Raw genomic sequence first — 23305 nt, forward strand, 5'->3', positions numbered from 1 at the left:
ATAAAAGGAAGAAAGCGTTACTTTTGGGTTCTTTAGGCAAAGAAGGCCAACACGTTTTTCGCTTTCTCCCTCAAGCTCTCCAGGCAAATGGTCAAGCTCTTCCAGATGAGTATAACGAAGCAATTTGTCGATTAGAGGTTAGATACTCTAAAGAAGAGAATTTGGTTATGAATAGATACAAATTTTATACTAAAAGTCAAAAGACAGGTGAGTCAATCGACGATTTTGTTGCAAGACTAAGAGAAATGTCTCTTAAGTGCAAATTTGGGAACATGACGGAAGAACTTATCAGAGATCAATTCATAGTCCAGTGTAACAACAAAAAGATCCAAGAACGTCTTTGGGCAGCGAAGAACCCCAATTTGCAAACAGCTATAGAATTAGCTAAAATCATAGAAGAGTCTGAAGGGTGCATGAAGGAACTAAAAAAAAGGTCATCCTCAAATGATATTAATGAAGTCTCAGTCCAAGAGCCTGTGGACCAGGTCCAGAATGTTGATGACCAAAGTGAGATTGCAGCAGTCAAGAATGAGAAGATGATTAAGAAAACTTTTCCGTCAACATCTATAAACATCCAAACGTCTTCTAATGTTAAAATGTGTAATAGGTGTGGGAGTACTGTACACTCATCTGATTCAAAGTTATGTTTTGCAGCCAAACAGGAGTGTTTAAAGTGTGGCCGCGTGGGTCACTACGCCAGAGTATGTCGAGGTAAACCTCGCTCTAGCGTAGCTTATGTACAGAGTTCTTCTCACCTAGTTGATGAAAAGGATAAAATCTTAGTAGTTGAGTCAGATTTATCTTTTGAACAAGAAGACAAACGTAGGAATAGACCAAACGCCTTATTCACAGTAAATGGTCAAGATATACCTTTAATGGTTGACACTGGCTCAAAGTACACTATAATTCCTAATGATTTGTTGCAAAATAAATGGGGCACCAGACCACTCCTTCCTGAAGACATCTCTCCAGGGGGTTACCAAGGTGAGTCTATAGACATATTAGGTTAGGGGAACTACATGTCGATGGCTCTTGTTTCAAATTGCCGGATGGCACTACCACTTCAGCCTATGTCTTCACCACGCTACACACTGTAGTTGAGACATCACGCATTCCATATCAGTCAGCCCAAGCAGCAGAGTTAGTCGCCCTTCTCAGAGCTTGTGAGTTGAGTGAGGGACTGGCTCTTAATATCTACACTGACAGTCAGTATGCCTTTGGGGTAGCCCATAATTTTGGACGCCTCTGAGCAGAGAGAGGGTTCCTGACATCCTATGGGCAAAGGATACATCATGGTCCCCTGATACTTAGGTTGCCTTTGGACCATCTGCTAATGTCTGGGGCGTCCCAAGACCCAAGCGTTTTTCTGAGATAGAGTACCCTAGTTTGATTGACTTCTTGTATGCCTTGTCTAAAGATCTCCGTTCTCTTCATCAACAGATACACACCGCTCTACAACCAGTGCCAGAGGGCCCCGGGCACCAGATACAGCCTGGGGATTTTGTTATGATTTGGCAGTTTCAGCGCAAAACCTGTTTGGAGCCGAGGTGGAAGGGGCTTTTGGCCACCCGTACTGCTGTGAAGATCGATGGCCGAAAGCACTGGGTCCATGCCTCCCACGTAAAAAAGGGTGCCCCTTCCACTTCCATACGACGCCTGGGTGTGAGACGGGATCGCTGATCAGGAAGGAGAGCTGGTTCCCCGTTTCGGTCCTTTCTCCGAAGCCAGGCTGAGAGGGGCGCAAACAGACAAGGAGAGTGATGAGGCCTTAATCGAGGTGATACCCACTGAGATAAGGGCTGACCCGGATACTCCAGCTCCTGGCCTGCAAACATCTGAGTCTCGATCCCCAACTGAATCCAAGTTTTTGCCCCTATTTGTCAACGAGGAAGAGCCTGGGTGCACCAGGTACAATCTGCGGCCCCGACGGAAGGACAGTGTACCAGCAGGGCAATCTAGGAGTTAGGGAAGGACTCGAGCTTAGGTTGTAGGTGCTGTGCCTCTGGTGCTTGCTTTAGATCAGAGTGAAGAACACTGGTGCACTGCCCTGGACAGGATCGCTGAGGGTATTTGCCCTGGAGGGAGGTTGCCCTATCCTGAAAGAAGAAGGATTTGTTTCTCATTAAAAGCCGGGATTGTTTTCCAGTAAGGGTTGCAATTGTGCAGCTCCACCTTGGGAGTGTTTTGATGAACAATAGGAGCCTGCCTGTGAGGCTCTAGATGGACACAGGAAAGAAGAATGCCCCTCTGGCCGGTGGTCTTGCGGCTCCAATTCCCAAAAGTGTTTTCTAACATGTATCCCTTTGGTCACCCCAATCCTGATGAGGAGCAGCCCTTTGCAGCGCCTCGTCCCACCCCCATGGTCCCGTCCGGTCCTCCTGGTCCCCCAAGACTAAAATAGTATTTGTGATAATTTTGCTTTCTCTGATATTTGTATTCAGGGTGCTGTTCTTTCTAGAAGAGAAATATCCTGTGCATGCTTGGATAAGTACCACACCAACACCTCCTGAACATAATATTGGCAATTTAGCACCTCACAAAGACCACCACCGGAAGTCCTATAAAGATAATGTTTTTATTCAGACGCTGCATCAAACACATGCTGTTTATAACACAACGAAATGTTGGGTGTGTGGGTTGTTACCTTTGGTTACACATCAAAGTGAGAATTTGCTACCTATGCTTCTGTCCTTTGTCGATAGCTGTGAGGGTTGGTTCACCTTGTTTATTTCTTCCAGCCTGACTCTTTGGAACACAGGAGCACCAGTTCCCGTTCTCTGACAAAGAATGTGCATCCTCATCATAGATCCCCCCCATTGTGTTTCCCCTGGAGATAGATGATTTGATCGAGTAGTCTTGAGTTCTTGCCTCAGAGCGGCAAATGGAGGTAAAAAGTCAAACAGAACAGGGTTGGGCAAAGATAGGTTCTCACAGTTCAATATATCTGAATATTGCCAATCTTTCCAAGCCCGCAATGTCACTGAAGATAAGCCCATACCTCAGTGGTGATGGATGTACTGGTACCCTTTTGTGTTCAGGAGACGAGAGACATAGAGGTAGGGAATAGTAGATACAACGCCACTTCCATTTTGAGAATGCCCAAGAGCCCGCCATTGATCACACCACCCAATGTTTATTTGGTTTGTGGTGATCGTGGTTTTGTGTGGCTGCCTGAGGGATGGTCCGGGCGATGTTACCTCTCTTACCTCCTTTCCCCAGTTTATATAGCTCCTTCCAACTACCACAGAACTCATCACCTGCAACTTGGGGATGCCCCAGTTTTCCATGTTAAAAGGGTTATAGATCCAGACAATATCTACCAAACAGATACTTCCTTGCAGGAGTTTACTGACATAATGAAGGGTGTCATACCGTTCTGGGGTCCCATGTTCAATGCCTGCAATATTCGACGTCTGGCTATGAGACTTGTCTCGCTCCAAAACCGGATGGTTGTAGACGTCATCTTAGCTAACAGGGGTGGAGCATACCATGTCATTGGCAGCAGTTGTTTTGTGTACATACCAGACAGTGCCCTGACTGTATACTCAGCATTACATAAATTGCACAGACTAGCTTCCGAAATTCACAAAGACAATGACACATGGCCCCTTTCGGGATGGCTCTGGGGTCTATTGACATCATGGGGTTGGAAGATATTCCTTGTCCTGATAGCAATTGCAGGGATAATTTTCACATGCTGTCTATGCATAAATTGTCTTACAGCCTGCTGCACCTATTGCATAAGCAAACTCACTCCTAGTGTTCCGTTGCCCAAGCATGACAATAAGTACTCCCCCATGATGATGCAAGAAATTCAGTCAATGATGTTCATAGATGAAGGAGTCTTCGAATTTTAAGTACAATTTCTTTGATGCTTGCATTTGCTTTGTTTTCACCTTGACTAATGGATGGCTAGATAATATCCTTCTCCCCCCTAGAATTGTAGAGACCCTGCCGCATAGCAATAAAGCTTTTAGCCACTCATGCTAAAAGGAGGGTCTGTTAGATTTGAAATTCCCCTTTCCCATAATGCACTTGTTATGTTATATGAGGTTAATATTGTGTGGCTAAAATACATGCATATGTACTCGCGCTATGTAACCCACTGGATTAGCCAGTGTAACTCCATTTTGTATTTCGTAATCCTTATTAGACTGCCTGGGCTGTGCTCGTATTACGCCTTAGTATTTAGAATCGCTTGCCTCAGCAGAACACTGTACTTTGTTAATATTTTCATTTCTGTTCAAGGCTGCAACTCGACTTACTAACAGACAATTATTCTGCTTTTGCATTCCACTATATACATGTAGCTCTGCTCCCATGTTAGGAGACATTGAGACTCGGCACAGTGGCCTTGAGATACTGATAGTGCACCCCTCTGGCAGGTGCTAGCTCATCTCTGTGTACCTCCTTTGTTCATGCCCGGCTCAAGCTGGTGGTTTTCCACCAGAGGCGTGGCTGAAGTCTCCAGAGAGGTTCATTATTTATTAGCGTACCCTGGGGAGTCAGTCCCCTCGACAGACATCTTAGGGTAAAGGTCTGACTGGGCTCCTCTGCAGAGTACATACCTGAATAAATGTAAGTTTTCATTCTCTACTGTCTGCCCGACTCTTCATTTTGGGAAGGCATAGCAGGTGGTCATAAGAACCCGAGTGGCCCTAGAGGGCCCCGTCCTTCACTATAAAGATGCAATTTGAACCACACACTTTAAAGTCATATGTGATCTTCCAACCAATGCTTTCTGTTACAATTATCATTTCATTTTGATATTTCCAGTCCATCAAATTCCAACGAAAGTTAATGAAAATATCCCTCGCCACCCTGAGTTTAGTCCATGTGACAGACTTTCACAGACATGTAAAAAAAATACTATTTGCCAGTGGAATTTGAACTATAAAAGACAGTGTCATTAAGTAGCAGTCTGGTAACAAAACACCATGAATATATTGTGTTGATATATTTAAATTCATTGACATATATATTTCACAAACATAGTGATATCTACATGTGTAGGTAGAGGAAGTATAGATTAAAAATATGATAGCCCAAACCATAAAGCTAAAACAACAGAGCAGCCCTTCACAATCACGAAAATTTCATGAAATAGTGGAAAACATGGAGGTAGAAAAGGATGTAGCTGGCTAAAATAGAACAAAAGAACACAAGCGTGGGATGACGTGGCTATTCTATGTGGAATAACATCATTTTGTGATAATTTCATGTTATTTTGCTGTGTTTTTGGTACATTTTCAACTTTAATTACTGCAATTTAGATGCATGATCTCCAAGCATGTAATCTTTGTTGTAATAAGTGTGGGTCTTTAAATTGTCTATTTGGCATGGGTGCCTTTGTTTTCCTTTTAACTGGCATTTTATTTGCATTTTTGTACTAATATTTTAGTTTTTAAATACCCTTCGTATTAACATATATTATGCCCAAGATAATTGATTGATTTTGTGGTATCATGTTTCATTTTGCTTAACCTCGAGGTATTTTCATTGATCACTGGTATTTTTCAATGTCTAAAACTGATAAAAACTCAAAATGGGCTGAACAACTCTAATATAAAGATATCAATGTCAATAAGAAGCTGCATAACTACTCCCAGGGGTTGTTCTCTCAGCGTAATTGGTTTTGTAATGATATGTCAGTGGCTAAAATATTAAAGTAGCTGTTATTGAAGCCATGACACAGTCTTCAATTAAACGGTGTCGATGAGTGTCCAAGATATCTAACATTGCCCAAATTTATTATTCCCGAGTAGTGGCTTTCAATTTAAGCCATGTTAATGAATGCCGGTCTTTGGACATTATGACATTGCTTTCTTTTTGAGTTATCATAATAGCTGCCATAACAATTTCCATTGCTTTAACAAATATTTTTTAACTTGATGCGTATTTTTTTCGGTGGATGAGCATTATGCTACATTTTCTTGCTTTAATTCTCAGCAGTAGACACATAAAAAACAACATTATGAATCCCAGGAGGAGTGAAAGAGCACTGGGCCTTGAAACATAACCTCTTAGTTAAGTCGTCAAGGATTTCCCCTCATTGGTCATATGGGCCTTTGTTAGCTGACATTTAAACATTGAAAAGGAGTTTTCATCAAAAACACATTTCTAACTTGTGAAACAAAAGGGACTCAATAAAAAGAACTAGGAATCCCTAAATATGGTTAAAAGGTTTTCATTTGGATTACCACTCAGTCCAGTATGTACGAAGACCAGAAATAAGTGCAGTAAATTCAGGAATACAAAAGGTAAACTGAAGTATCTCAGTAGGTTAAGGCGAAACAGAATAATATATTGAATTGCAATAATAATCATCATAATGTTTCTTTATTTCGGTTGATAACCATAAAAGAGCAGACACAGAAGTATACAAAACTAATTAAAACAGTTAACACAGTTAAAAATGTTTAAAAAAACGATTAAAACAGTTCATTTTTGAGATAATACTTAAGGTTAAAAATAATGAGGAGGTCAATCATATTTCCAGTCCTTGGCTTTGTTCTTAAAGAAAATTCATCCTTGCACACCACATTGAGCTTAAAAAGTGTGAGACCGCATAGACAAAATGGAGTTCAGTAAAGTATTTTAGGAGTCTGAATGCTTCTGTACAATGAGTTGTGCCAAGATTACTGCACCAGACATCTGTGTCTTATTGAATGAAATCCCTGGCAAAAGAAGAAAACATGAAGTTTGGTCTCTTCACACGTATTACAAGCTGGGCACCCCGCTGGAGTGCCACAAGACCATTTGTGGGTAAATGCACACAAGGGGAGACAACCATGCTGAAACTGCACATAGAGTTTCCTGCCTAGTGCCAGACCGGTTTCCTCGAGGCATAGCTCCAGCTTGAATGTGTCCTTTACCTCCATATAATGTAACGTAAGAGAACCATGGGCGGATTCTGCATGAATCTTTGCAAATTTTCCGCCCCAGTAACTAGAACTTAGATGTTTACGTGAGGTTCTCATACATGCTGTGTCAGGGTTATCCAGGAGATCTTTTAGTCCGATTGCACAAAGGCCTTCCCTAATATATGTAAGCCATGACTTTACTGGGGTTGAAGACCATGAATTTAGTTTTCTGAATGTTGATCTCCAAACCCCTAGACCTGCAGAACTCACAAAACTCATCTAAGATTCTCTGAATACCCATAGGAGACTTAGAGAGGAATAAGGTGTTGTCTGCGAACATCATGGCCAGGATTTGCTATTGCGCTATTTTGAGAGCATCTATATCCGTACAAGCTCTCAGCATGCTTACCAGTCTGTTTATTTAAATACAAAACAAGGTAGGGGCCAGCACACATCCCTATCTTACTCCCCTATTTACAGGGATGGGCTGTGTCAGTTTCCCGTTTTTTCCATATCTAATTTGGGCGTAGTTTCCATTAGGTAACCTTCTGTGTATGTCTAAAAGGTAGAGGGGAAGTCCTAGCTCACTCAAAACCCTCCACAAAGCATCTCTAGGTACCAGGTGGAATGCACTCTTGAGCTCAACAAAGACGAGATACAGGCTACCCCCTTCTAGATGAACTGTTTTCCAATAGAGAAGCTGAAGACTGAAAATCAGGTCTATTGTTGATGTTTTTTCCCCTGAAACCAGCCTGCAAAGGGGTCAGGATCTGTTGTTTTTCCAGCCAGGATTGCAGACGGTCTAATATAATCCTAGCAAATACTTTTTGTGAGACATCGCTCAGACTGATCGGTCTATAATTTGTGGGTGAGAATGGTGATCCCTTTTTGTATACTGGGAGGATTTCTGCGCCAAGCCAAGTTGCAGGAAGAGCCATTCCCTGCAAGATGGCATTAAAGACCACCCAAAAATAAGGGCCCCAGATCTTAGGTTCTGCCCAATACAGATCCCCTGATATCTTATCCAGAACAGCAGCCTTGCCAGGTACTATTCTGCTTAGGGCTTTAGTGACTTCTGACAGAGTTATCTCAGGGGTAATTATCTCAGACACCGAGGGAATCAGGATTACTAATGTCCGGCTCCTATGCATAGCATCGGATGGGGCATAGAGGGCAAAAAAATGCTCTCTCCAGCTATCAGCTGCAATAGTTGGTTCAAGGGCCGCATGTCCTTTGTTGCTGCCAGTAGATATGATGCTCCAGAATGTTTTCATATCTTTGGTCTCCAGAGCCCGTTTCAAACTCTCCCACCAATCCATGTCCCATGTAGATTTAGCAGTTGCAATAGTGGATTTGTAAAAGGACCTGGCTGATTTTACTGTGATGTTACACTTTGTTTTTATGGCCTCTATCAGTGCCTTTTTGGACACCGGGCAACTATCATTAAACCAAGATTGCTTCGGCTTCCTCCCACAACCCCTGGTGCACGTGGTCCAAAACACCTCCTCCAGCCTAGAGGTAGTGGACTCATTAATCTTTGTGACCTCTGGAAGAGAGGCGGCGAGATCTCCATGGTTTACAATATGTGATATAGCCTCAAGATTGGGAATAATTGCATCGAATAGAAGAGCCATTTTTTCGTGCGATTTTTCTAACCATGCCCATGCCATTCCGCCTGTTGTTTGTTAAAGTCATATATAATCAAAGGGGAATGGATCACTTGTTGCTGGCACCAGGGTTCAGGTGGATGTATCTGATATAGGTAAAAAACCCTCAATCAGGTAAAGTAATGTGTGGGCGATATATCTTGGTTCTCCGCCTTTAAATACGTGATACCTTTTTCATTGGGTTTATTCCATGCATCCTCCAACCTGGAGGGAACCACTGAATCTTCCAGTAGTGATCAGGGAAAAAAATGATAAATTAAAAAAGTGAGGAGTGCTCAAGTGAAGTGGTTAGTTATAATAAAATATTCCTCATGCTACCTAAAAAAATGTTTTTATTCTGATAGGTGCTGGGGAAAAGTTAAAAACATCAAGTTGGGGGGAGGAGCCTAGCGCGCAACCGAGATGGCCGCGTAGGCTTGTGGCTCCCGAGGGCCTCCGCAACCTCCCACGTCTATCCTGTCATAATCCTGATTTCTTCGATGGGCTTCTGTTTATGATCTTGCGCTAAGGTGCCACTCGTTTTCCGCATCGAAATTGGACTCCGGGAACGTGTTTTTTGGTGATCCGAAGTTTGTGACCTTCTCCGGCCTTGGTGCCGAACTCGGGTTGGTGAGGTGCCCGGCTGCGAATTGAACAACAGCGGCATGCCAGGCTGGGCTTGCCCCGGGCCCCGTGCTTTCACTTTCGGTTTCGAGTTGAGCCACTGAAACTGATGCGTGGGACATTGGGAGAGCTGCGCGGGGTACGGAGTGTAAGGCCTAGTCTTGAGCTGTAAACGGACCTCTCTCGGTTAGCGGCCCGGATCTCCTGGCCTTCCTCCGGGTGCTGGAGGGTGCTGACGTTGCTGATCGCTGACGATGACGACGAGAGTAGACGGCGACAAATCGAAATCCAAATCTACCCGGAGGGGAGCCTATTCCCAGGCCAACAATATGGACCGCTATGCACAGCCAAAGGGATCCCCCAGTGGATCGCGCAAGTCGCCTGAGCCGCCCAAGGAGGCCTCGGGCGCCTCATCCGAATTGACCCTGTTGGATGTCATGGGGGCCATTGAGGAGATGAAGGTGACTGTGAACCAGCAATTGGACACTCTGGCTAACAAATTGGACTCGGGGCTGATCGATGTCACCTTGGTCAGAGCGGACTTGTCGAAAACCAATGACCGGGTCGACTCATTGACCCAAGCGGCGTCGAGCCTAACGGTAGATGTGGCCGCCTTGCAGACGACGGTGTGGCGGCTGCAGCTTGCCAGTGACTTGACCGATCGTCGCCTTGAGGACTCCGAAGGCAGGGCCAGACGGAACAACGTCCGCATTATCGGCGTGCCCGAACGGTCGGAGGAGTCTGCTGTGGATATTTTTGTGGAAGATCTGGTGGTGACTCATCTAGCACCCAAAGGGCTGAGCATGTTCTTCACTGTGGAACGGGCACACAGGATTTCGGGGGGTGCGCCCAAGGTGGGTGCCCCCCCCCGCGGCCTATCATTGCCCGACTTTTTAATTTCCGGGATAGAGACGCTATCCTGCAGGCGTCGAGGGTGGCTGGGCCACTCCGATTTGAGAACTCTAATGTTAGCTTTTACCCAGACTTTACACAAGCGGTTCAAAGGCAACGGATGGGGTTCTCGGCCATCAAACGGCGCTTGAGAGACATGGAGTTCAAGTATGCAATGCTATTCCCGGCTAGGCTGCGGGTTGAGTTGGATGGTCGCTCCCACTTCTTCGACCGACCGGAGGCGGTGGTAGAGTGGCTGGATGCCCTACCCAAGAGTCGGGATCGGGAGGGTCAGATGGCGGAGAGCGGAGAGGGTTTGACGGAGTAGGAATGGAACTGTGATCCTGGTGATGGACGGTATCGGTAACGTTTTGCACCTGTGGCTGCACTGGACTCCAGTTTGTAACGTTTTGCCCCGTGGTACTTGGAGGTTGCGGGGGGCTTGCTGGGGCCCTTTCCTCCTTCTGGGGTTTTTTCTTGTCTTTATTCATATTGGGGCGACAGGCACACTGCAGGTTGGGAGGGCTGTTTGGGCTCACGCAGTGGTGCAGGGAGGGGGGAGTTTTGTTGGGGTTGATGGGGGGGGGATGGGGTTTGTTTGTTTGTTTCACAAGGCGGGGTAATATTTTTTGCTGTGCTATTATGATTGTGCTCCCCGGGAGGGGGATATTTTGTGCTGGGAGGGATGGGGGCTAGGGGACTGAGACTTCTTTCCTGGAATGTGAACGGGCTGGGGGACAGGATTAAGCGGGGGGTAGTCCTGCAGTTCCTGAAACGTATCTCGCCTGACATAGTGTTCTTGCAGGAAACGCACCTCATAGGGAACTCTTTTCATGCCATGAACAGACGAGGATATCGCCTCCTGGCCCATTCTGGTTTCACCTCTGGCTCGAGGGGAGTGGGCATCTTGGTCAGGACCTCTCTCCCGCTGGTGGTGGATGAGGTGCTCCATGACGACAGAGGGCGCTACACCGCGCTGGTGGGGAGGTGGGAGGGTAGATTGATTTCGCTGGTCGCGGTCTACGTGCCGCCGGGCCTACAGACGGCCACATACGCTGATTTAGGGCGCCTGCTGCTTGGGCTCCCGGGGGGGGTGTTGGTGCTGGGGGGGGACTTTAATGCGGTGGTTTCCGGTGTTGAGGATCGCTACCCCCTTAGGGACCTCCCTCGGGCCCAGAACTGGCTGGGGGGCTTTCTGGATACCCTAGGACTGATAGATTGCTGGCGGTTGAAACACCCTGGACAAGCGCAATATACCTTCCACTCCGGGGCCCACGGTAGTCTTTCGAGGCTTGACTATATGCTAGTGCCTGCGGCCCAGGCGGGGATGATCGGGGAGGTGCGACACTTGGCGCGCGGTATATCTGATCACTCCCCCCTTTTGCTACACCTGGATATCGCCCAGGGGGCGGAGGGGAGGGTTGCCCCGATCAACCCCTGGTACCTCCGGAACCCCACGGTTCGTGCAGACCTGGTTAAGTCTTTGGGACACTATTTTGATGATAACGTGGGGTCGGTGTCTTCCGCCATCTCCCTTTGGGAGGCCTTTAAAACGGTGCTCCGGGGCCAGGCCCTATCTCTCATTTCCCACACCAAAAAATGCGAGGCGCAGGAGGTTGTTCGGCTAGAAAATGAGATCACCGAGTTGGAGAGTGATTTGGAGCGAGGTGTTACGGATGACGGATTGCATGTGCTGGAGCTTAAGCAGGCCGACTATAAGGCGCTGGTTACTGAATCTGCTAAGAGTATGAGCAGGGAGCAACAGGGGCGGTTGTACGATATGGGTGATAAGGCCGGGAAGTTGATTGCCTGGTTGGATAAGAAGGAGAGAGCGAGTCGAGTGGTGCCGGAGATTATATTTTGATTATATCATATTTAGCAGCGCACAGCTGTGGGAATCCTTCCCTTTATTCCTGTTTTTACAAGGAATAACTAGATCTCGGTAACTGACAACCTTGATCCTTTTTCGCCCCTCCCTTCCCCAGAAGATGGCAGAGAACTTAGGCTTAAGTTACTCTTTGGATGAAATCAACGCCATCCTTGCTGCCCCCTCATCTTTCCTACAGGATGGAGACCTAACGCAAACTCTAGCACAAAATAATGACTGGGAAACACTATCCGAAGATAAGAAGGAACAGGTCAAAACCGCTATCCATGGTGTCATCATGACGGAGTATTTGCGCGCCAACGCTGCACCCAGAGGCCTCTGGGTACATAATGCTCCTAGAATTTTCCTGCAAGATTTAGCCTTCAGAAAAGATTGGTCACCCATCTCATGGAAGTGCACCAGGGACTACCTCGTCCTCATAATTAAAACCGCGACAAGACTAACTGAAGCCTTCACGATTAAGATCCAACTAAGTGAGGCGAAACTCAAAAACATGGTACATATTACTGTCTACAAAAAGAAATTAGAAGAGATTAATCGCGAGATGAACGAGACGAAGGAATATCTGACGCAAAACAAAATTCAAAAATTAGGTAAAGACCTGAAACGCTTTTCCACAGAGAAAATGCATCCATACAGTAAAGACGATTATGAAATACCCAACTACCAATCTGACAATGAGTCCAGTGCCAACTCCTCTAACAATTCAGATTACAGTGGAGAAGACACCACACAACAACGCAACTATAGAGGCTCCAATAGACGCCAACTAAGACGCAGACCCAACACATGGCGCAACCCAACCTTTGGTGAACACCCACCCCCACTTCTCCACCCCTTTGTTCAAAATTACCAAGGATGGATGAACCCCTACCAAACAGTACCACCTCCATTAGGTCCCTATATGGGACCCTTCTCCCAACAACCACCGTCTTTTTTAGGGAGAGGCCGATCCAACCAGAGAGGAAGAAGGAGAGGCATCACCTGGTTAGACCAAGAAAGGCAAATATTAACCAGGAGCATGTCCAACTTGAACAAAGACAAACCGAGCACAAGCACGACTCATTAATCTTCAACATCTCCGACACTCTACTTACAGAAGAACAAGAATCTGTACTCAACAAAGGCCTAGGCTTCGTACCCACTCCACCACTAGACATCTTCAAACTGCAAAGCGAAGTTGCCCATTTTTGCAGAACATTGAAACTGAAAGCCTTCTTCCAAGATAAAGAAGATAATACCAACAGAGGAGACACCTCTCCGAGACCCAAGTCTCCTTTCTGTCCAGCGCACCATCAAGTTCCAGTAGAGATTCAAGCGTTTGAACAAGCAGTCATGAAGGAAATCAATCAACTTGGCGAGACAGCAAAAAAAACGTTTATGAACACCACAAACAAAGAGAAAAAAGCTCTAGAAGAACTAAAAACACACCCGAACATCATCATCAAACCCGCCGATAAAGGCGGAGGCATTGTCATTCTCAATAAAGAAGCCTACCACACACAATGTCTAGAGTTACTATCTGATAACAAATTTTACAAAATAATAACAGAAGATCCCACACCCAGATTACAACGAACTATCAACCTTATGGTTGAAGAAGCCGAGACTAATAGTTGGATCTCAAAGAATGAAGCTTCTTTTCTACGTACCACCCTCCCACGAACGCCATACTTCTACTCTCTTCCGAAAGTACACAAAGCAAGAAAACCCCCACCTGGACGTCCCATAGTCTCTGGGATTGGCTCAATTCTTGAACCCCTCTCCCAATTTGCGGACCAATTCCTAAAACCCATGGTCCAACGAACACCCACGTATCTCAAAGACACATGTGATCTCCTCAATTTCCTAAAAGACAAGAGTTTCTCCAGTGAAACGATGCTGCTTGTAGGACTCGATATAGAAAGTCTTTATACGAGCCTACCACAACAAGCCACCCTGGATACTCTCGAAGATCTACTCTTCCAACAATAATGGCTATACCATACACCTAGACACTTTGTCTTCGAATGCTGCAGACTGGCCTTGACTGAAAACTTTTTCGAATATGAAGGTACTCTCTACCAACAATGCCACGGTACTTCCATGGGAAGTACCTTTGCTCCAAGAGTGGCAGGCCTCTACGTGAGCAATTTCGAGAGTACCTTCATATTAAATGACACCAACCCCTTCCTTTCAAAAATCCTATTCTGGAAAAGGTATATAGATGATGTCATTATGCTCTGGGATGGTACTAAAACCAACTTACAAGAATTTCACGATTGGATGAATACTCAAGACCCCTGCCTCAAGTTCACCTATGACGCAGATAAGGAACACTTGGACTTCCTAGATCTCACCATTTACGTTGAAAATGACATAATCAAGACAAAGACCTTTTTTAAACCAACAGCTAAAAACAGCTTGCTCTCTTTCAATAGTTTTCACCCGCGTCCACTGCGAGAAAACTTGCCTTACAGCCAATTCCTTCGCCTTAAAAGGAACTGCAGTGAACTCAGTGAGTACAAATTGCAAGCACAAGATCTTTCGACCAAACTCAGTAAAAGAAACTACCCTGAAAAAATAATCAAAAAATGCCAGAAGAGAGCTAGAAATCAGCCAAGAGAAAGCCTCCTGGAGATAACACCGAAAGCCACAACCACTGAGAAATTGATCTGTGTCACCACCTACAGTACTGTAACAAACTCAGTCAAAAAAATCATCAACAAAAATTGGCGTATCCTTACCTCTGGCAGCCTCACTTGGCCAAAACCCATGTTTGCCAACAGACGAACCAGGAACTACAAAGATATCCTGGTACACACGCGTCCACCAGATGTCAAACCGAATCTAACTCAAAGTACCTTGTGGACCCTACCCCCAGTCACAGGCCACTTCCCATGCGGCAATTGCTCTGTCTGCTCCCTGACAGAAGCTACCAAAACTGTAATCTTATCACCAAAATTGACCTGGACGATGAGACAACATACCAACTGCAACACGACACATGTCATTTACATGATCACCTGCCCGTGTGCTCTCAGGTATATTGGAATGACTTGCCGCAAGATCAAACAAAGAATATGCGAGCACCGAAGCAATGTCAAATGTGGTCGAAGAACTACCAAATTGAGTGCTCACTATATTGAACATCCACACACTGTCAATGAACTGAGATGGATAATCCTGGAAACACTTGTATCCAAAACACCCAATGCAGAAAAACTACTCTTCCAGAAAGAACAAAGATGGGTCCACCGCCTTAAAACCAACAGTATGGGATTGAATGACGATATTCCATGGCTAAGTATGTCTTTATAAACAGAGAAAGGGTATATATCACACCTTTACATACTAATCCAACAGCGCTACGTTGTGACTTCCCCCCTTTCTCTACCGTATTTAGATGTGTCAGGACATCCCTCCCTTTAATGAGAAACTCAGTAGGTTCCCCTTTCCGTACACTCCCTCCCAGTTGCACTATTTGATTATAACTAGAGTACAACTGTAGCCCTTCACAACAATTACCGTTGTTTTAACATCATATTAGCCATTAGTATGATCTGTTTCTATTTGTACGACTGAATAAAGTTTTTTCGGCACTGACACGGCCCGCACCAGTCCCCTTTTTACTTCCTTTCATCTCGCTATTTAAACACACCCCTGGCTTCCACGTCAACACAGGAAACCAGAGTCAGCACAAGTCGTAGCTGACAACCGCGGTACGGAGCCCTCAACACCAGCGTAACCATGAAGACACGTAACGTTACTTTGCAATTTCCCCTGTAATGCTCGTTCTTTTCTTTATCTGCACAGTATTAACGCTGCCTGTATCTATGTACGGAGCTCGTACTGTGGAACACCCCAGGTATTTTTCGTCAGTTGTCGAACTCAGCGCATAGTTTTCACCTAATGCGCACCAGACCACGGAGCGTTTCGATGTTAAAGACGATTCCTCATGAAGCGCGCTTAACCTCGCGATTAGCGCCTTTTATAGCCACAATTTTATTCATTACTCATTATGCTCAACAATCACTGCCGCAACCTTAGACAAGCACGTACAGAACTACCCTTAAATTCCTCTACCGTTGCACACCAAGGGGCTTGTTGCGGACCAGCACTTAACTATTATTAATTACTGTCACATTCACGATCAGTTTGTACCGCCCCTTTTAACTAACACATTAGGCTTTGGACTAACTCGGACTCTATGAGTAAATGCTTATGTTGCAATATGTTTAACATCCACCTACTAATCGCCTGCTTCCCAGGACATTGCGTTTTGAAGGCTCACCTAGAAAGAGCGATGGTTCTAATCTCCACTTGCAGATAAAAATGTATACCAAATGTATATAAAGATTTGCCAATTATAGTTGCTTTTGTATTGTTCATCTTCATTACCTTTGCAGCTTCCTTGGCCCCTTCCTCCTTGAATTTACCAAGGACGCCCATACTCACTTCCCCCCCGCCCCTTTTCTTTTGCATATAGGTACTACCCCTGACGAAGTCCCTCTGAATCGATATTGGAACTTCTATATGATATTGGAAAATTTTCAAATCACGTTACGCACTCAAGGTCCTGTAGAAAGCTCCCTGACCCCCCTCTGGGCACCTCAAGAGCTGAAACATGTCGACCGTTCACTATGTTTAACATCGCAGAGGATCCATAATACGTCCAGTCTGCAACTTGATGTTTTTAACTTTTCCCCAGCACCTATCAGAATAAAAACATTTTTTTAGGTAGCATGAGGAATATTTTATTATAACTAACCACTTCACTTGAGCACTCCTCACTTTTTTATTTTATCATTTTTTTCCCTGATCACTACTGGAAGATTCAGTAGTTCCCTCCAGGTTGGAGGATGCATGGAATAAACCCAATGATGATGCTATCACGTATTTAAAGGCGGAGAACCAAGATATACCGCCCACACATTACTTTACGTGATTGAGGGTTTTTTACCTATATCAGATACAGCCGCCTGAACCCTGGTGCCAGCAACAAGTGATCCATTCCCCTTTGATTATATATGACTAGCTGGAAGCCGTTTGGATCACAGCCTCTTCTTTTTCCCCACTTTTGATTATATCATCATCGTTTGTTAAAGTCAGTCTTTGGTCGGCGGCAGATGATTCTGCAGATATTTTGCCGTTAAGTGGCAAATTGAGTACAAGTATTAGAGCATTATGGTCACTGTCATAATGCGGCCAGACACTGAAGTCCTTAGCCAGGGCCCATAAACTTGTTTCTATTAAGATATAATCCAAAATAGATGAATGGCCAACTCTATTAAAGGTATGGTTCCCAGGGGAGTCTGACCTGAAGCGACTATTACAGGCTCGCAAGGAGTACTTCAAGGTGAGTGCTTTGATTTGGAGTGCCAGAGGTGCCCAAGCCCTGATCAGAGGGATGTTGGTCTCAGGAATAACCCAGATCTCATCCTCCTCTGTGATAGGTGCACCAATTAGATTTTTGAGTGGTTCAAATTGACAGTTTAGATCACCACCCAGCACTACTAAAGCGTTATTTGGGAGGCTGGATAACAGATTATCAAGATGGTCTAGGGTTACTGATTCTTGGCCAGTCTTCACCGGCCTCAAATAGGTGTTGATTAGGGCGATTTTAAACTCAGATGTAAAGGTCAGTACAAGGCACAATATATCCAGGGAATTGTGCGTCACTGGGTTGATCTTGCAAGCTAAATGACTCCCAACCCACGTACAGAGCCCGCCTGAGGGTCTGCCTCGTACCCTGGTTACAGCAGGTGTGTAGAATGAAGCAAAACCCAAGCAAGTTGGTTTCTCTATTGACCAAGATTCCTGGAACATGCAAATGTCACAGGTATCTACGAACCCCCCCATATTCAGGGCAATCTAGTTTGCTTTTGATACCTGCCACATTCCAGGATACAGCCTTAAGATCTTTCGATGCACTATGCTGGACTAGGGGATCCCCATGTTCTAGGTTCACTGGATGATCTGCAGTGTCTAGTAGCCCTACATGGCTCTTGTTCAGGGAATTAATGATTAACACTCCATTATTCCCCCTGTCCCAGTTGTTATAGGAACAATCAGGAGCATGTGAATGTGTGATGGAAAGAAAATGTGCATTCTGTGTGGTGGTGGTGGGTTTGTGACTGACCGTTGCTGGTGAGTTTTTAGACAATTCGGGGGTCGGTGGCAATTAACCCAGAATGGATATTTACGGTGTTCATGATGGGGTCATTTCCTAAAGAACTAGTTTGGTTTGTTCTAAGAGTTCTGTGCCCTTTCCACTATGGGATCATTCCCACATGTCAACCAAGATGCCCGCTCGGTCGGGAGTCAGTCAAGCTCTTCCAGGGTCCCAAACCTGTTTGCCAGCGGCTGATTAAAGACATAGGGTTGTGTTTGAGGGGCACCCTGTCCTATCATTGGCCGAGTCTGATGCCAGTCATTTAGTCTGTGTCTGGGATAGTCCCTGGTATCGTAGGTGAAAGCTGGGGCATAAAAGTGGGTGAGCGGAAAGAGTCTGATAGCAGAACCTATTGGAAAAAAGCAGTGGCTCAGATGCAAAAGATGTTGTACAATGTGTGGGTTCATAAAGTTAACTATGACACAGTCCCCCCTTACATCTTTAGGTCTATTGCCCACCCAGCTCATCCTGCGTTTCATAAGTATTTCGACAGCATTTGCATAGTTAAATTGAAAATGTCTGGCAAACAAGTGCAAACATTTGTTTTTTAACTCAAATTGACTTTCCTTCTGGCCTTCTTTTAGGGCTGTAACTCCAGTGAGGACAATAACATAAGGGGTTGAGGCTGGTGGAAAGTTTATTGTTGGTAGGTCAGTCCCTGCCCTGCATCTCGATCTCATCAGCCAAAGCATTGTCAATGGTTTTCCCAGAGGTACCCTCATTTGCAGGTGCACTGTTCCTGTCTTTGTGACCCTTATCATACCGTGTGCTTTGCTCTGTCGTAGTGACAGTAAGAACCCCACAAGGTGCGTTAGACTTCTCCCTGTTCTCAACTGTTCCAGGTTCTGTGGGGTCTACAGACACCATTCTGGTCTCTCTGGCCGATGTTGAAGGTTTAGGTGTTTTCCCAGCAGTGCAGGTACATAGGTTAGAGATTTGGGTCAAACGGGCATATACATGGGCAAGTTCCTCTCTCATAATGTCTCAAATTTGACCTCATAATGATTCCTGCAGCTCATGCAGATGGTGTCATGTCCACATGCTGATTTAGCCCCTTGGGCACTGTCTGGCCCATCTCCCGTATACTCAGGGGTTCCATCATTTGTCTTCTTCTGTTTAACCCCTGCCTTTGTAGATTTAGTGGGCTGTTTTGTGTTAGAAGACTTAACTATGCCCTTGGTGGCTCCCCTCCTCCTCGTTACCACTCTGGGTATTGTTCCAGTATCCACCCCTGATGTCAGAGTCAGTATTGAAGTTTCAGGGGACCGTTCTGGACCTCTTTGCGTGGTATGCGCGACCATAATGGTATTGATTTGGGGGAAATCCGGGATCAGTGACAGTCGGTGTTCGGTAAGTTCTATCTCGGTGGCCACCATTCCTATTGCCTTTTGGAGCATCCTATCAATGGAAGTCTGCGGTAGGGAAGGGAGTGCAAGCCGCGGAGGTGCGTGGCATATTGCATTGGTTGTACGCTTCCCCATTTTCCCCATTTCTGGCTGGCCTTACTAGACTCGTCACGGGAATCTCTAGGATCACTCTAGATACCAATCGACTGAACTAATCTATGCCCCACTAGGTTTTTGTGCCGGGGCATTAAGGGAGGAAAATCGAGCAAAGATAATTAAAACATAGAGGCGACTAAAAATTACATATCTAGTTTTACTTACAGTTTGTCCCGGTGGCAGCCTCACTATAGCAGATGGCGGTCCGCCCTTAAGTGTTTCCTATGCTTTTGAAAGACACGGCCACTTTGAAGCACACAGTCCAGGGAACTTAAAGATAGTAAAAAAAAAACAAGAGAAGGGTCCCAGCCCAGCCTCGCGCGTCCCACGCTGTGGGAGAGAGCCAGTGTATTTCTGTGCCTCCTGGTGTGTCGATGCAGCGATGACAGTCCTCCTATGCCTGGGGCTGCTGGAAAATACGGTTCCTGGCCCCCGGTGGAGTTATATCGTGTCCCGTGCTGCAGGAGAGAGCCGGTGTATTTCTGCGCCTCCTAGTGTGTCGCGACAGCGATGACAGCCCTCCTGTGCCTGGGGCTGCTGGAAAATATGGTTCCTGGCCCCCAGTGGAGTTCTCTCATGTCCAGCGCTGCATGAGAGAGCCGGTGTATTTCTGCGCCTCCTGGCGCGTCGCAGCAGCGATGACAGCCCTCCTGTGCATGGGGCTGCTGGAAGATACGGTTTCTGGCCCCCGATGGAGTTCTCTCGAGTCGTGACAATAATCACAATTGCATAACCACAGATTAAAGCAAACAGGTGTTCCATAAAGAAACTTTCAAAAAAAAGTTTCTCTCTACTAACATAGACTAGATATAAGGTCATCTGATAAAAATCTCTAAATCAGGAGCTTGGGACAAAAAGGGAAGAAAGGTGTCAGCATGATCAGACTTCAGTAGAAGTCTAAAAGAAAAGGAAATCAGTGCTTAGCAGAAAGCTTCACACTGGCAAGAATATGGCAAGCAGAGAGGTCTGTACCTCTCCAAGTCTAAATGGAATCTGCTCTGATCTACCTACTAGTTTGAGAACGCCAATTTAAAGTAACAAGAGATTCAGAACATTCTTATCTCTCTCACACAACAAGGGACCAATAATGTCATGGCTTGAGTGCATCTGCAACATCTGTTCAGATTCATACCGTATCAAATTGCAGCTTCGGTTCTCAACCTTGAACATCTTGCCATCCGGGTACATGATGAACTGAAGGCTTCTTTCAACCATTGTTTCTCCATGTTCACTGCCAAGGTCCTGCAAAGGAAAGAAGAAGACCTGCAGTCAAAGCAAAATACATTTCATCTAAGGTTTGTAGTCAGGCTGACTTTAGTTAAGCATTTAAATGTGCACTTTAAATACATGATTATACATGAATGTGTACATTAATGCAATATGGCTTGAAACATAAGTATAAAATGTAAATGAGAATGAAATCTTTTCATGTTTAATCTGAACATTACTGCACACGTATATATATCTCTAGTTTCTATAGTGAATACATTTCAGTAATGCCTTTAAATGTTTCACACATGTTAATAAAGTTAAGGCACACAGTGAATATAATTTCAAGTGCACGTATATAGTTTGCACCTTTGTGACAGATGAGGGTGGAGTCTAAATTACACTGCTCCAAAGGTATTTACCAACAAAGAAGTTGTAGCTCACCAATCAGTAACAATTACCTATCGTAGCACAGCTGGTTTTGACCAACAAAGATGTTTTCTTGCTGCTCACAAACACGTTAAGTACAATCTTCCATGTCTCCACACTGTGGCTATTATCCTATAGTTTTTGTAATAATTCCCTCTTACTTTTCAAACTTAAATTACTTATCTTTCTCTATTGCCATAGTTTGCCTTCTTTGATGTTTTTAATGGAGTGGGAAGGTGAGAGCATGTGGTGCTACAGGCCCATACTGTTTCTAGGATTGATGATCAGGCTTGGGCTTATAATGCAAGGAGTGTGCCCAGAGGCAGGATGCATGACCCCCAGGGGCTCCTGTCCCTCCTGCCCAACCGAATATCGAGTTCATCTGCCCAGTGACCCAGTAGAGTGCTCTCAACAGCAACCGCCACAAGGGAATGCAGTGGACTTGGGCTGACTCTGCCTTCACCTCATCCCAAGGACCTTGCACCAGTGCCATGGAGCAAATGTCAGGCTCCCAACACTGTTCTGGAATCACCTGTCTAGAGCGCCTTCACCATGCTGCTGCCATCACCACTGGTCTGATGCCGAGAGGAGGAGGAGGGACTGCCCTAATGAGAGCCACTGACTGTAGTGTCCTGTGCATTATCAATTGACGGAACACTTTTGGCTCCTGATGAACTCCGTAGAGCTTTGACGTAATGACTAGAGTGTATTGCAGTGAAGGCTTCTTTAGAATAATATAATAAAATAGTCATTATACTGTAATATAATAAAATAATCATTGGCGGGTGCCCCGACTGGGAAGACGTTACACTGACCATTAGCTCTGTGCAGACAAAAGCTGCACACCTGCACTTGGGATTCCTGAGTGTGCGTCATATCAGATAAACATTATCGCCTAAGAAGCATTGACTTTTAATCTGACTAACACATTTTGGTGAGACTTTTGAAGCAATCTGCATAAAAAAAATGATAGTCGAAGATTAGGACGGACCCACAGAATGCAGGCACACGGCTCCACTTCATCATAATGAGTCTGAACCTGAGCTTGATTCCGATCTATTTCTCGGTGACCTCTGTAACCCCCATAGTGTATATCCAAGTAATGATACCTTTTATCTGTGTACAATATTGCATTTTGGTATGATTAAAGCACTTTTCATATCTTAAAACGAAAAGCACTGGACATTTATTATTGCACCTATAGTTTGATTGCTTGCGCTCAGAGTGTCCACCCCACACTATGGCCCTGAGATGTCTTGAAGCGCTCACCCTATCTACCCTGAAAATGCAGTGGTGGTGTGCTTAGCTCAGTTTGCAGCTGTACGGTAGGATGACCCGAGGACATCACTCCTTAACGTGCCTAACGCGTGCTCTGACCCCCTCCTTCTCACGGAAGATTCTGAAAAGGACTGGAAGCACTTGCCTTAGCCACTGTTGTCATGCTCAGGTGCAATTTTGTTTATCAGAAATGTTCTATGGGCCTGCAAAGCACAGTGTTGCTGATTCTTAGATGGCTTCTGCTAAATATAAGGCAGGAAAAGAAAATTAAAGCTTAGTCGGAGCCTCGAATATCTTGAAATGATATTTCATTGCTCTTTTCAAATAAATAACAAGGATCTTCTTTACCTACTGTAGCCTGAGCTGTCACCAGTATTGAAGTGATGATGGCTAATCACCTATCCAGAGTTGATTGGATGATGCAGGTCAAACTTTCTGCTTCTTCCAATTCATATCGTACATATGGTTAAGTGGTGATAAACGGAACAAAGTTTTGGGAAAGCCAATTAGTCTGTAGGTACTGCTGAGCTACTGGCTCATTCAAAGATGGCTGCACATGTGTGAACATGTGTATGCCTAGGCGGCCACATTTGAATGTTCTATAAAGCCTATTTAAAGATGCATTGCTTGCTGTGTCTACATGGGATGCTGCGCTCTACATGTGGCAAAGAATTTCATGTAGCTGTGTCTGCAGAATTGCCCGGCCCCCAGAAAAAAGAGAAATAAGGGGCACATGCATCAGTCATTTTTGCCTCCGCGAATGGGCCGATTCGCAGAATCGGTCCATTTGCGTAGGCAAAAAATGCTTTTCTGATGCTGCA

The 23305-nt window shown here is 45.1% G+C and overlaps 1 protein-coding gene across 1 annotated transcript in view; it reads right to left on the reverse strand.

Moving 5' to 3' along the window:
• The window catches only part of LOC146775989 (uncharacterized), a 649670-nt gene that overhangs the window by 90316 nt on the left and 536049 nt on the right, over positions 1-23305 (reverse strand). Inside the window, exon 10 of the mRNA XM_085637079.1 lies at positions 20701-20810. The gene's annotated coding sequence lies outside the window, so the exon portion shown is untranslated. The remainder of the gene's footprint in view (positions 1-20700; positions 20811-23305) is intronic.

Source organism: Triturus cristatus, chromosome 12 (genome assembly GCF_964204655.1).
Source record: "Triturus cristatus chromosome 12, aTriCri1.1, whole genome shotgun sequence".
In the NCBI taxonomy this organism is placed as follows: Eukaryota; Metazoa; Chordata; class Amphibia; order Caudata; family Salamandridae; genus Triturus; species Triturus cristatus.